Source organism: Salvelinus namaycush, chromosome 19 (genome assembly GCF_016432855.1).
Source record: "Salvelinus namaycush isolate Seneca chromosome 19, SaNama_1.0, whole genome shotgun sequence".
Lineage (NCBI taxonomy): Eukaryota > Metazoa > Chordata > Actinopteri > Salmoniformes > Salmonidae > Salvelinus > Salvelinus namaycush.
Genome location: NC_052325.1, coordinates 17,727,972 through 17,744,269, shown reverse-complemented (window position 1 = coordinate 17,744,269; position 16,298 = coordinate 17,727,972). Strand labels below are relative to the sequence as shown.

At 40.3% G+C, this 16,298-nt stretch overlaps 1 pseudogene; it reads right to left on the bottom strand.

Moving 5' to 3' along the window:
- Positions 1–16,298, bottom strand: part of LOC120063920 — a 178,527-nt pseudogene that overhangs the window by 130,590 nt on the left and 31,639 nt on the right.

Sequence of the window (16,298 nt, the reverse complement as noted above, 5' to 3'; positions counted from 1 at the left end):
ACAAGAGTATTATGTGTGTAAATGTTACAAATTTATAAATTATGTATATGTTTTATATAAATGTTTCAATAGTTGTTATCCAACCTTGAACTGTTAGAGTGGCATCATATTTGTTTTGTCCAGTCTCATTCTCTGCTTGGCAAGTGTACTTGCCGCCGTGGCTAATGGCAACAGCTGTTATTGACAGAATAGCAATGTTGTTCTCAAATGTCATTTTGATATCTGGATCATCATCTCTCAACATTTCAGTGTCCCTCATCCATTTGATGGAAATGGGGGGTGAGACTTTCAATGTGCCCTGCAGTTTCACAGAATATCCCAATGTTGCTGTAATGGTTTCAATCTTCTTCGCAAATGTTGGTTGTTCTATACAAATATAATCGATTAACCATGTTATTTAGAAAACATATTTAGACAAATCAATATGAGTTTTCTATTTACCAGCTATACCAACCTTTAGGTTTGGCCAGCGTCTTAGTGGTGATTTGACCAACATCATTGGCTATGCAACATTGGTAATCTCCAATGTCTGCACTTTCAAATGAGCAGAACTCCAAACGAGCAATGGATTCCTGATAGATGATCTTATACTTTTTATCTGTGGCGACGACCGGTTTCTTATTCTTCAACCAGATGATTTCAAACGGAGCTGTTCCTGTAATTTCACATGTGTGTACGGCAGGAGTTCCCTTCACTGCCTCAACCATTTGCAATTCTTTTCGAAAGGAAGGGGTATCTAAGAGTAAAGATCAGATTAAATAAAATACAGCTATCTGTAATTTGTGATTTGTTGAAAAATAATTTTAAGCAAATAAAATATGTAATGGTGGCAAACCTTTTACAGATAACTCAGTGATGCTGCTCTCACTACCAGCTTCGTTTGACACCTCGCAAGTGTAGTTTCCGCTATCTAACACATTTACATCAATTATTTCCAAAGTTGCAAGACCAGCCTTGAAAGTGATTGTATGTTTATCTCCATCACTGAGATCGTTGTCATTCAGAAACCAGGAAGCTTTGAGTTCATCTGATCCTTTGACTGTGCACTGCATCCGAGCAGCTATGCCCTGCTTCCACATTAGCTTTGGTTCCATTTTCTTAACAAAGGTTGGGGGTTCTGAAAGAAGTATTGCGTTGCAAAACAGTAAACGTGTTGTCAAACAATAACCAATACGTAACCACCAAAGAGAATACTGTGACATAAAAAATAACATACGAATATGTTGTAGCTGCATAGCATTAGTGTCTTAAAATATAATTAAATGATCAGTCTTTTTTATTTAAACGGTTGCATTTTCTAAACTAGTATCTGTAGTCACACACACACTGCATTACGACAAGAAATCAACTTAAAGACCTTACCTTGTGCCATCAACATCGTAGAACAAGTTAAACTCCCAGAATCATTTGAAGCTGTACGGACATATTTCGCTGAATCTTTCAGATTTGCCTTAGTAATTTCAAGAACAACAACCTTTTCTTCAAAAGATTGTTTACAGTCCATTGTTTGATGGAGCTTTTTGCCATCCTTTATCCAGGTGATGGTCACTCCAGTGTCCTCGTCCACTTGACTTTCGAGCCTCAGTGTATTACCAATGGCTGAAGACACTGAGGTCTCGAAGGTCTTTACGAAACTGGGTTTGTTGATAACCCTCAACTCTGAACTGCATGTAGCAGTGCCAACGCTGTTCGATGATTTGCAAAGGTAAGTACCCTGATCGATCAGCTGAAGATTTTTGATTTGTAGGGAGTATTTGGTCTTGTCAGACGTTATCTGATAGTTCCCCCAAGAAGAAACAGCAATATTGTCTTTGTGCCAGACAATAGTCATTGGCGAAGAGCCAGTAACTACACACTGGAATGATGCTTGTTTGCCCACGTATAAAGTCATGGGCTCAAGCATTGTACTGAATACTGGCGGGTACATCTCTATAAAAAGTAATTAAAGATAGGGAAAAGGTAATAGGATATGGATACCTAATTTACATGACAAACCGGTACACTATACAAAGGTTGAGACAACAGGTGCACATTACAATTCTTTGTCTAACATTAAACCTGAAAAGAAAACATCAATATACTGTACATACAGTTGTATAAATAATGTTAAAGGAAACAGTTCACTCACCAGTCACTGTCAGTATGGCAGCACAGGTGTCACTGCCATGCTGGTTTGTAGCCTTGCAGGTGTATTCACCACTGTCAGCTTTGGTTGGGCTCAGGAGCTCCAATGAAGATGTCAGTTGCCGACTGAGGATGCAGCAATTTGCACTCTCTTTGATCGAAGTGCCAGACTTGAACCATTTGAAGTTCACATTTGGTGCATCTTCAATTTCACATTCGAACTTGGCTCCGCTGCCAACATTGATCTCCAGGGGAATGATTTTGTACCTGAAAACAGGTGGCACTATAATGTGCACAAAAATAAAAGTAAATTAGTACACAGGTAGATAATAATGCGAAAATGAACATGTAAACAAGTGCACAGAGCTGGAACAGGGATGGTGGAATGCAACGGTATGGTGGGATACATTCCAGGAGTGACTGTGAAGAAATGGTGGAATGGTTAGAGGAGGAAGAAGGAAAGTGACTTCATCACATCATGAATAATGAAACCATGACAAATTTGCTCTTGAAAACATGCAAAAAGTTTTCAGTGCCAAGTGGAGAATGGCCAAGAGTGAAATGTAATAGTTAATGGGTGACGCTAACTTTTTTTATAAGCATGAAAAGTGAAAATACCTGAGCATGATATAGAATAAATAAGCATGTGGATAATGATATAGAACAATACTAAGGTGAATTAGTGGTGGATTGAAAGTATGGTAAAAGCATTCTGACAATTATATACATTTCAATATATGAAATAAAGTATGAGTTTGCTGCCAAGATGAGAAAAAAATGTAATGTCACATTAGAAAAATGTAGTTCTTTATGTGTATGGTGATGAGTAAAAATAAAACTATCCTCATTATCCAACCTTTGGAATCAATTGTGAGTCTTGATGATGTTGTGGTCTTTCCAGCTTCATTCACAGCCTCAAATAAATACTCTACTTCGTGCTTCTCCTTGACAATTTTCATGATTGTAAGTGTGTATGTGTCATGTTCTTTTGAACACTTGAACTGTGTATGTAACGTAATGTGACATTACATTTTTCATTGCTGGAGCACCCAATTTGGATTGAGTTACTTTGGACTCTTGCACCACACTACGTTCCTTTCGTGCAGCAGCCTGAGCTTTAGGTGATGAAAAATCAACTACACTCTCTGCTACTTTGACAGTCTCCACTAACGATGACAGCATTTCTTTGGAAGCTGCACTGCTAACCTGTAGTCTTTGGGGCTTGTTGATTTGCATTGTGCCGGGTTGGTCAGATGTAAGAACATGCTGCTCGCGATAGACAATTGAGTAGAAAGCTGCCTGGAATTCAGTCCTTAGATCTGCAGTCTGGGGGTATTGACCTTCAAATACAATTGTTATTTCCATAGGGGCACCTGGTGTTGTGATAAGATAAGTGAACATTGCATGTTTCGGTTCCTTGCGTACCTTCACTTCCTGTACCTTATTAGCCTCCAAACTTCCAACAACATCTGCTAGTATAAGTGGCTGATCAAGAGCTACAGCAGACTGAAGTGCATCTTTCAACTGATGTCTGATGTCCAAACTTGTTGGTTTTTGAAACCGAATAACAAATGTGAGCTCCTTTGGAAGAATTTGACTTTCTCCAGACTCTGAGATGAAAACAGTCATTTTGGGCTGAGTTTTAACACTCACTGTTGTCGACTCTGATTTGGTTATTTGTTGGGACATTTCACCGATCAACATACACTTTTCATCCATCGTTATTGACTGACTTTTGCCATCCTGTCTAAGGATGGCAAAATCTTGATCTGTAGCTTCCAGAAGTGCACTACTCTCAGTTGCGATCTCATTCTTCACTATTTGTATGGGCTCAATAGGTACTGTAGGCTCTATTTTGGTTTTGCATGTACATTTGTCAACAGCTGTTAAACTCACAGTATGTCCTTCCTCTAATGCTTGACTATCTGCCACACTTGTATGATGTATGATGTTCCAACAATCTTCTTTTTGGATTAATGCACGGTGCTGTTTGACATCACTAGTAAATGGTGTTTCTTTGGGTAGCTGCATGGGCTGTTAAGTGACCTGAAGAATGTTCTGTGGTCTGGGTTCTGTTCTAAGCTCTGACTGAACTCCTGTCACGGACACATCAAGATCTTTGGAATAATCTGCGCTAAGCTCCCTTCTTTCCTCTGAGGTTGCTGCATGTTTTCTATCTTTCTCCTGCTTCTGTGTTGCTGTCTGTTGGTCTGGATTTTCAATGGTAATAATTCCCTCTTTGGTTAAGGCACCTTCTGGATGAACTGATTGAAGATGTAATGGGGTAGGGGTTTGTTTTTGGGGCTGAATGGTCATTGTGTCTCTCTTGGCCTCAAACTCAGTGGTATCTTCGCAAGTTACAGATCTCCGTTCATTGTGGGTTACTGTTTGTAAAAGAGTAGGGCTTTTCCTGGCACCTGCTTGTTCTACAGCTGGTTTCTCACAAGTAAAGGGTTCCTCGGATGGTAGGATATCCTGATCTCTGATTATCTCCAAATGCAGTACCTGTTCACCTTCTGCCTGAGAATATACTGAGATAGCACTTTCTAAACTCTGCACTTGTTCTGTGTGGTCCGCTTGTAACATCTGCTTCTCCTCAGCTGTCAGCGCAGATTTCATAATGTAATCCTTACGAAGGAGAGCCTTCTCTGCATCCGGTCTCTGCATGGTGAATTTAGTCTCTTTTGATAATGCTTGTTTAGTCTCCGAAACTAAGGCGAGAATTGGTTTGAACAATCCTTTTGTCACTGAAGATTGAAGAGCAGAATCAGCAGAGGGCACATCTGTTGTATGTCCCTCAGGAATCATCTGTTTTTCAGTTGACATAGCGGAATACAATATCTTAACGCCTTCTTTGACTTTATTACTTTTCTCCTCCTGTGGCTTGAGAATTTCTTGTGATCGTTCTTTTAAAATTGACAGTTGGGATTCAACTTGATGACTACTGACAAGATGTTTTGGCTCGGAGGTTGGCTTTACTTTATCTGCATTCCTGTCACCTGATATCTCCGTGCTTACACTCGCCAAGGTGGTTATCTCCTCAGAAGAGGCAGACATTAATTTTGAATGCTTCTCTTTTGAAGATAGACGCTCTATGACTTCTGGGCTTTGGATACGGTCACAGTGCTGGTTTGTGAGCTTTGGGTTCTCCTGAACAGCAGATGTATGAAAGGCAGTTGTACGGAGCTGTTTCCTAGGAACTACTGAAACTTGAAGTGGAAGGGTGACACGCACAGACACTCTCTCTTGTACCTCATGTGACTGCAGAACTGCAGCCTGATGGGTGACCTTCTCTTTTTGGAAAGTAGCCGCTGAGTTATCCAACTCTCTAAGGGTTTTTACAACGTGGCTGTCCTCTGTGCCAATGGTGTACACCATCTGATGTCCTGCCTGAATGCTGGCCCTGGCCTCTCCAGGAAGTTTGACCTCGTACAAGTGGGACTCTGTAGCTTGTTCAGCTGACATGGATACTTTATAACCTTTTTGAACAACCATGTGTTCCTTATGCTGAGATACAGAGACAGACTCTTTAAACACAATTAGATCAGCACTACAAGAGGCCTGCCCAGATGGGTTGGAAGCCTTACATGTGTAGAGACCACTGTCCTGCTGTTGGATGCCCTTCATGTTGATGAAGCCAGAGCCATCTGGGTTGTTCACTATAATGCAAGACTTACCACACTGAATTTGATGAGCACTTTTAAACCACTGCACATCTGGAATTGGTTCACCGGTTACTTTATACTTAAAGTAAGCCTCACCTCCCTCTTGGAATTTTATAGGTTTGATTTGGCTAGTGAAATTAGGTGGTTGGCCAGTGGCTTTGAAAAATGTTTCAACCCATTGCTCAGCTGTAGTTGAAGCTCTCTTTCTCACCTCCAGGTAAGTAGTACAGGTTGTCTGGCCAAATCTATTGTTAGCTGTACAAGAGTACTCACCTTCATACTCTGTTTTTACCTCAGATATTATTAAAGCATACTCATCTTTTTCATGAACCAATTTGTAAATTGATGAAGTAATGACTTTCCCATTATGAAACCACAAAACAGTAGGCTTTGGAAGGCCAGATACTGTGATAGTAAATCTAGCTGCCTCTCCAACATTGACAGCTGCTGGTGAGAGTTGGGTCAAAAAGATAGGCTTTTAAAAAAAAATCTCTAAAGTACTAGAATAGCGTTTGTTTTGTGAGGTAACTTAAGGCCAGAAGTGTAGAATTCTTGTTCTTCTTCCACTGTTGTCACAGTCGAGCTAGAATATTCTGAGTAAAAAATAATGAGTTAGATTGAGATAAAGTTTCCATAAAAGAAAGGGTCATGCTGGTTAGTTGTGTGTCCGTTGCATAAGCATAAAGGGTGATATCAAGACAACACCATACAATAATTTACATCAGCATATACCTCCTTTATTTATACATAAATAAAAACTGTTAGAGACAAACTGAAGTGATTTCTGTACAAATAAATAATGTATTTCAATTACTCCCATTTCCAAATGAATACATTGCTTGTTCATTCAGATCAGTCAAATTTGTGAATATTTTATAACCCCAAATATATAGTATTCATTAAGAATACAATTGCCTCTTAAATATACAGTGAATCATACATGTATTTACAGCACACACAGTTTGTATATAATGAACCTTTTAAAAAATACGATTTTACAGCCAACCCCAAGGTTTTATTTTGAATGGTGAAATTTTACATTGTGGTCCTAATGAAAAAATATACTCTACAATACATTTTAATTGTGTTCGATAAATGTTTTTGTTGTGTACCAGATTGTTTTCAAAATCATTCATTCATCAAAAGATAAATAAAACTAACTAAACTCTGCACATCAGTGATTCTAAGCACTACGCCATAAAGAATAACATATACTCTATCATGCTAACAACACTGAGTTATCATGGATGCATACGTATATGATTAATTTGAAATATTTGGCTATTAAAACATTGGACATTTTGATACAAGATCTTAATATGGGCCTAACACGAATGCCTTGATAACAATGTTTTGATTACACATGGGTGGTAAGTATTCATACGCATTTTGTCACCTTAAATAAAACAATATGCAATAACATTTTTTTAAACTGTTTTGAAAAGCAAACATTCCCCTTCACCAAACATGATTATAACATGTATAATCATTCTGATGTGTGAAGTGACTACACACTATACACAATAAATAGGATCTACACTTAATTTCAGAACATTTTTCACAATTGTCACATTATAATGAATAAAAGTGACTTTTCTTACATACAATAAAAACATTTGAATTGAGTTCAACGTCAACATGAAAACAAATGACATGAAGAGGTTAGAACACGTTCAACAAACCAGTTGTTTCAGTATATCCAGCTTTGTTTTGGATAAGACACTTGTACTCTCCGGCATCCTTTTGGGTGACATTTGTGATGATCAAATTAAAATGTCCAGATGCTTTCTCTTGGATTATGTACCGAGTGTCTTTCACTGGATCGCCATCTTTGTACCATTCAGCGGTGGGATGAGGCTTACCATTCACTAAACACTGGAGGACCACTGGAGTTCCTACTGCTGCAGTGACGTTTGTCAAAGGAATAATGCATTTTGGTGGAGTTTCAGTCATTTGAAACCGGAAACTACACAATTCTGATGACTTTCCTTTGAAAACTATTTTATCATCTTTGGCGGGCTCTGCGAAAACGCCAAAGTTGATACTGACATATTTCTGTCCCTGCTCGCTCATCTCATTGTTCGTCATGGCTACAAGTCTAACAGCCTTTTGTGATTCATCAGCTTCCTGCTCAAATTCAAATTCCAGCTCTATTTCTGATGCCTGCTCACCGTCAAACTCAGTCCCAACAACCAAGTCAAACTTTTGAGGCTGAACTTTAGCACTACCAAGAGACACAGCTGTCAATTCTCTCCCTCTTGTTTTTCCTATAAAGCTTTTAGGATTCAACACAAGAAGAGATGCCCTGCAAAGAGTTTCCCCAACCACATTGATGGCCCGGCAGGTGTATATTCCACTATCATGAGCGCTGACGTTCCTAATCTTAAGAAAATGATTGTCTCCATCAGATGAGTGTAAGTATTTATTGTTATTGTGAGGGATCTTTTTGTTACCTTTAAACCATGATACTATGGGTGATGGAATTCCCATCAGAGAACACTCAAACATTACAGTTGTATTCTCAGGGGTTTCCATATCACAAATTGGGTTGATGAAGCGAGGCGGCATTTCTGTAACCTCAAAAGCTATTTTCAAATCATCCCTTTCCTGCGTTACAAAGTCAACTCCACTCTCCTCGTACATACTCGGAAGAACATTGAGTGATATTATCATACTTTTATTGTCAGCGGTGTATTCTGGCATGGTAACTATCTTCACCTGTCTCTCAAACTCTTTAACCTCATTTTCATCCAACTCCACCTCCAATAAAATCTCCTGAGGGGAGCAAGACCTCGATGAGTCATCGTCTTCCTCAACATCAAACTCCATCACATGCTGATGGGTGACTGATGGTGGTGGGAGCATATATCTGGCCTCGTTGGATATAACTACAACTAGTGCAACGCTTTTTGCCTCTCCTACATAGTTAACAGCTTCGCAAATATATTCACCTTGATCAGCTTTCGTAATGTTCTGAATAACAAGCCAGATATTGTCACCATCTCTGTCCATTGTAATCCTTTCATCTGCAACAAATTGGGTTTTGTTTCTAAACCACTTCACTTCAGGTGAAGGCAACCCAAACAACTCAGCATAAAACGATAACGAATCATGTTCAAAAACTCTCCTTTTGGTGAGAGGTTTGAGGAAAGCCGGAGGGATTCCCTGGACTTTTTCCTGTAGTCCTCCAAGGCCAAGGGCACGCTCTGAGAGGAAACGTCCTTCATCTAATCTAAATGCAGGGGGTGTTGTCTCAATGCCCTCATCATCGGGTGACCTCAAGAACTTAGCAGGAGAAAATAACCTCTCACTGGAGTCAGTGGATGGTCTTTTACGTTCAAGAGGAGAGAAGGCATACTCATTAGGGGTCATATAACCTGCCGGGGTTTCAGTTTCAGGAGTGTGGAAAGATTCTGGAGTTTTAGGGAGCTGCAAATTTTCATTTGAAGAATCTGGAGTATAGAACTGCTCAATTTCTGTTAATTCCTCACTAAATGTGCTACCACACTCAATGGACATATCTGACTCTGGTGATAAGGGTCTGCCCCATTCAGTTGGTGGGTGGTAGTAGTCATAAACAGTACTGAAGGTCACTACCTCCTCCTCAAGTGAGGTCACACCTGAAGCACCTTCACTGACAGCCGTACTTAGATCAGCACTTTCCGGTTTAGCCTCTGCTTGATGTTGTGGACCTTGTGCAGCAAGATAATCTGTACACCCATCTCCTTTGAGCTTGACGCTAACTGATTTTGAAACCACTGAAAGCTCACCACTCTCAGCAACAGCATGTTCCTCGTTTTCCTCTGCTGTTTCTTCACTAACAATTTCACTATGTGCCCAAGTAACACTGACAAACGCGCTATCCTTTGAGAGTTCAGATAGAGACAAGTTTTCATTAATATCAGTCATGTCATTGCCAACAGAAGACTGAGTGTCCAATCTATGAATTTCTGGAGCTGCAAATGAGCCAGATAATCTTTTTATCTTTACAGACTCATCACAGACTGACGCTGAAACATCATCTGGGGTCACCAACACTGGGACTTTTTCACAAAGACTGTCCTCTATCATATTTTGATCTTTTACATGAGGTCCCATACATTCTGTTGAATGGCTAGTCTTTACTGCCTTAACTGCCTCAGGTCTGACAAGCGTTGGTGACACCTGCACCTCTCTTATACTTAAGTGACTGTGGGTGTCAATTATGTCAGCTTCCTCAACAGTTTCTCCAGAAATCATACAGATTTCATTGTCTTCCTCCAGAGTATCAGACATGGCCTGGACACCCTCTGGGGCACATTTGGGGGAGACTGATTTCACTTTGGCAGAAATCTGTGCACCACCTAGTAACACAACCTCTGGCCCACTTTTGGCTGAAATTAACTTTGCTCTCGGAATCTGTGTATCACTACCTTCTACTAACATACTGTTTTGTTTGGACTGCAGTGGAGTTCCTTCCACAACATTAGTTGCCAATGACTTATCATCATGATCAAGATGGATTGCAACCTCTGGGATATACTCCTCAGGGAAATATGACTCTGTGGACTTTTTCACTTCATCAACAGAAGTGGTATCTAACAAGTCAGGTGCCTCTGACAACCCAGGTGCCTCAAATGCCTGCTTCATTTGTGACACTTTGACTGGCGTAGCAGATGATTGCAGACCACACCCAGTAATAGTAGGTGCTTCTTTTGAAACACTTTGTTTTGGTTTAGATACGTTTGAAACATACTCTTCAGGGCTGTGGGAACCTATAGAGTTGTCCAGCTCCTGCATTAATGCCTGATCAGTAATATCACTAGTATGGCTGAGAGGGGAATGCCTCAAATCTTCAGAAAATCTGGATAGTATATGCTGTTTGCTCTCATTTGCCATGTCTGCCTCTGATCTAGCTAATTCTGAAACATTATCCTTAGGGTTGTGGGAACCTACAGATTTGTCCAAAGTCTGCATCAATGTCGGGTCAGAAATATGCCCAGTATCACTCAGAGGGGACTGCCTCAAATCTTCAGAATTTCCAGATAGTATATGTTGTTCCCATTGACCAGCCATGGTTGCTTCTACCTCAGAAGATCTAGCAATAGTCACAGCAGATTGGAAGGACACATCAGATCTGATTTCAACCTTTCCGGTTTGGCCTTCTGAAGAACTTATCTTCTCAGATTCACTTACTACCTGCGCGGCATCATAGCAGAATGTGAATTTGTGTTTCATAGGATGGGAACTGCCATCGTCCTCAGACATCTCTGTGTCTTTTCCAATCATTTCGAATGGGACTGGTGTTGGAGCAGTGATCCTGATCTCGACAGGAGAACAAGAATATTGTGAAGTGTCTGAAGCACAAGGTCTGTGCAAGACAGCCTGTGGCACCTGTAGTAAAGATTTCTCATCCATTTCAACACCATTGTACGATTCAAGTTCATCGTCAATCATTTGGTCAAGATCTTCTTCACTCATTTCATACTCTGTTGTCACTTTCACTTTGTACGAGGCCTCTGGCGATGGCAATTTTCTTAATTGCTTACTTTCAGTAACTTCTAGTGTAGCAGAGGAGGTTGACTTTCCGAATGTATTAGTTATAACACAACTAAATGTCCCTTCATGGTATATAGTGGGATAGTAGATGGTTAGCGTTGTTTCGTTCAATTTGGTGAGAACATCAAAGTCTGGGTTTTGACCGATTGGTTGGTCATCTTTGAGCCAAGTGACAATTGGTTGAGGGTCTCCCCGAAAACTACATTTAAAGTCTGTCATCTCTCCCCTCTTTACTTTCAAGGATGAGATTTCTCTCACAAAGATAGGTACAGAAGTTTTTGGTGAAGTCTTAACTTCTTTAGTCCTCTGAGGCATGTCTATTTGGTGAAGGTTTTCTTTTGATAGCATTTCTCTATGTCCTTCTTTCCTCTCTGCAGTCCTAATAGCCACATTTTCATTGTGTCTCAAGTCAGATTCCCAATTGGAAGGCCCTTCCGCACCAACTTCAGCTTGAGAGCCATGCTGACCAATGTGAAGTTCTCTCAAAGGTGAACAGCATCTCCCAGATGAGGCTTCTCTACCAGGTTCTTTCACAGGTGATTGACCTCTGTCATGTGAGCGTTCTCTGCCAGGGGAGGGCTCTCTACCAGGTGAGGTTTCTCTAACTGATGAGGACCCTCTCACAGGTGAGTGAGACCCAAGTGACATTTGATGAAACTTCTCGATATGATGAGAAACAGGTTCATAAGAAGGACCTTCATTGGCATCATCTCCACTGACATCAGTTCTCCTACGATGTTCAGCCATAGCCCAATCCTCTTGAGAGACATGCTCACCAATCCGATGTTGTCTCATAGGTGAATATTCTTTCACAGGAGAGTGCTCTTTCACATGCGAGGACCCAAGAGACATTGTACGAGACTTCTCATTCTGATGAGAGACTGGTTCAAAAGAGGAACTTTCATACTGACCAATGTGATGTTGTCTCATAAGTGAGGGTTCTTTCACAGGTGAGCGTTCTTTCACAGGTTCATTAGAGGAACCTTCATGAGGTCCACTGGCATCGCTTTTCTTTGAGTGTTGTGAATGTTCAGCCAAAGCCCAGTTGGACTCTAATTCAACAGCTTCTTCTTGTTCGGTGAGAACGTCTTCTTGCCATTTTAAGATGCGCTGAGCCAAAGCTTCCTCTTCGCTCACAAAATACTCACTTTCTGTTGTCTGCAGCCTTGTTTCATCTACAACGGTTTGTGGAGGAGGGGGCCATTGGAAACTTTCATCTCTGAAATCATGATGGACATCCTTACTCAGGGACTTTTCCTTTGCTGTCCTTTCTGGCGAAGATCTTCTTCTTTCATCTCTGTAGTCATGAGGGGCATGCTCACTCAGAAACCTTTCCTTTGATGTCTTTTCTGTAGAAGGCCTTCTTGGACCTTCATGGGCTCTAGCATCACGGAGAAGCATTTCCTTTGTTGTCTTTTCTGGAGAAGACTTTCTTCTTACATCTCTGTATTCATGAGGGGTATCCTCAGTAAGGAACTTTTCATTCGTTTTTTTTTCTGGTGAAGACCTGTCATATCTGTATTCAGGAGGGATATCATTCTCAGTAAGGACATGTTCCTTTACAGTCTTTTCTAGTGAGGACCTTCTCTCATCTCTGAAACCATGAGAAACATCCTCAGTCAGTAACTTTTCATAGTCTGTCTTTTCTGGGGAAGGCTTTCTTCTTCTCGTTGAATCTGCCTCAGAGTGAGCGGTTGATCCAAGAGTAATGCCTTCAGCAGCCATTTTTGACTCAGCCACTTTTCTAGCGATATATGGTGAGTACTCTGCACCAACCCAATCAGAATCCAAGTCAACAGCAAACCCTTGCTCAGTCAAGACGTCTTGCTGCCATTTAATGATTCGATGTCCCAGAGCCTCTTCCTCACTCCCAAACATTTCACTTTTGTGGGTCTTTTCCCGGGATAAAAGACACTGCTCTTCTTGGTGTTTCTTCTCACTAGCACGCATTTCACTTGGGGAACGGGACAAATTCTGTTCAGGTTCACTCTTCATTCCATAAATATTTTCCTGGGATAAATGGTGCTCTTCTCCTGTTTTCTTCTCATTGGCGCTCCTCTCTTTTGATTGGGAAAGTGAAACATTCTGGAAAGGGGCAATATTTTCCAGGGATAAACTGACCTTTTTCAGAGATAAATGGTGCTCTTCCCATGTTACCTCACTACTTTCTGCAGGACTCTTTTTCTGAGAACTGGGCAAATGTTGGAAATTTAATGCCTCAGTTTCTGTTGCAGTTTTTCTATCTACCTCCTCACCATACATATTGACATGCCTCTCTTTTGGGGAATGGGACAAATTCAATTCATGGATTTTTTCTTGTGATACAGTGTTCTCTTCTCCTGTTTTCTTCTCACAGGCACTCTCGTCTTTGGTTTGGGAAAGGGACAAATTCTGTTCAGTTCCACTCTTTAATCCATACACATTTTCCCGGGTTAAGCAGACCTTTTCCAGGGATGGATTATGCTCTTCCCAAGATTTCTCCTCATTGACACTGACAGTTTTTGTGTCTGTTTTTCTCTCTACCTCCTCACCATATAATATTTTGGATTGCGTGTATGGCAAATCCCTTGCCTTTGAATGGTCTGTTTCATGCTTAAACTGTTCCTCTTGGTCCATCTGCATTCCTTTTTGCCATTTTCTAATCCGCAAGGCTAAAAGTTTATCTTCACATTCACTCTCAATGTTCTCATACCGGTTTTCTGCAAAGCTGGGTTGTTTTTCAAATTGTTCTTCAGTGCTCTTCACAGTATCCTCTTGTATATTAGTCGTCTTACTGGAAAAAATTTCCTTCAGTGGTTTGTTTGAGCTGGTTCTGGAAAATTCATCCTTTTCAGCAATGTTTAGAGATCTCCTTGTTTCAGGACAAGCAAAGACAAATGGCCCCTCCATCTTTGTCTTCAAGTCTTCAGACAACTTCTTTCCTAAATAGTCCTCACCTTGATTTCCTATGTAGTGTGCACCTTGATTTTCTAAATCCTTACCTATCTTATGTTCGAATCCTAACTCATGTTGAGGTTCCCCTGGAGTAAGGACCGTTTTATCCATATGTGTTTCAGAGACTCCTTCATCAAAGTATTTTTCATTTCCTGTCGCTGGTAGATCACCTTTTAACATTTGAATGGCCCTAGTTCGAGACTGAGGTTCAAATGAATGTCTCACGCGGGGCTGTGTTGACTCAGCACAATGTGTGGGAATTCTGTCATATCTACCATAGAATTCGGCAGACACTTTATCGTTTCTAACGTTTCTTTCAAAAGGTCGAGCATGCTGCAAGTCTCCAGGTAAGGAGGCAGGCTTCTTGACCCTTAATCGATCAACATAATCTGCATAGCTGGTTTCACTCGCGTTTGACTCCAAGTCAAACTCTGATGATGACAGCGTAGACATAGAGAGGCTCTTTTTTCGTTTGACTGCATTTTGTAACAGGCCAAGCTTGGCTTTTACCTCTTCGTGGAGGCTTTCTGTGTCACTGAATCTATCACTGCACCTGTCACTGAACTTGTCGCTGAATCTGCCAGTGTGTCTGTCACAGTAGATATCACTGTATCTGTCGTTAAACCTTTCAGACCTAGTAACTCTTTCTCCACCAAATATAGAAGGTGGAGAGAGGGCTCGTTCGGATGCTGTTTCATTCAGATTAGTTTCTTTATCTTTCCCTCTTGTTGGTGATGAACTTCTGAAGTGCAAGGTGCGAACCGGTGCATCCTTAGATCTAGATCTGCCGCTAGGTTTGAACTTTTGATCAAATGGAGACCCAACACATCTCAAGTTAACCCTGCATTTTCTCTCCTTTTTTTGATCAACCAACGAGTCTAGGCTTCCGTGAAGTCTAGTTGACCATCTAATGTGACTTAGATCATTGCCTTCTTGTGCTTCCCTCATTGACACCAGAAGTGATGATATGGACTCTGCAGACCCCTCTGTGTTAATAACCATTACTTTGTAACTGCCGGAGTCTTTGTCTTTTATACTATCAATGACTAAACTAGTTTCATGCATGTGCAAAGTGCTCTCTGTACGTATTCTCCGACGGCGTTCTTTATGAATTTGTCTATTGTTATGAAACCATATTATGGTTGGGGTTGGGAAAGCTACCAATCTGCATCTAAACACAGCAGGTTCCCCCTCTAACACATTCTGGAACTTCAGCTTTTTTTTAAAAGATGGCTTGATGGATGAATTGTTGGCTTGATCCAAGACCTCCTCCGTGTCTGAAAAGGCTCCGCGCATCTGCCCTCTGTTCTCCCGAAACACAGTCCTTTTATTATAAAACTCTGAAAAATAAAAATAAAAATCTTTCAATAAAATGGGTTAAAAAAAAGAGAACATTTTCAAATTTTTGAAATGAATATTAATGAAAATATTGAATTACATGCAGCAAGTCACAAAGCCATAAAAAACTATTTCACTCACCATATTTGTTCGAATAAACGCAAGACTTGATTCTTTTTTAAAGATTCTGACACGAAAATTGCTGGATGTTTTGTTCCTTCTTCTGTGGACATTTCTTCAGAACATAAATTTCTTAAAAAGCATAATTATTGCAAAATAAGCTGAATTGTTTTTTAAAATAAGCTTGCTTTCGCTTAACTTAGTGTATGATTTAGCTAAATATTCCTTACCTGACTTGCAGAAAGATGAATAAACGCCCTTTCTAATCCTTTAGATGAGGGTAAATTATTCAAAAACATTTAATGAGAAACATGGCTCTCAAATTATACAAATAAGTACAACTTGTAAGAGCAGCTCTAGAATTGTATGAGAAGGCGTTTATTCGAACTAATATAGTTTACAGGTATAATCATGTTATTTAAAAAGCAAACAACAATTAATCACATACCACTTTCTGCAAGCCAGTCTAAGAAATATTTGCAGGAGGAAGAAGAGTTCCAGAGGCAAGACACTTTAAGAAGCAATTAAAAGATGTGGCTATTTCCATATCTTTTAAAGGATAGTTTCCTGTGGTCTGTA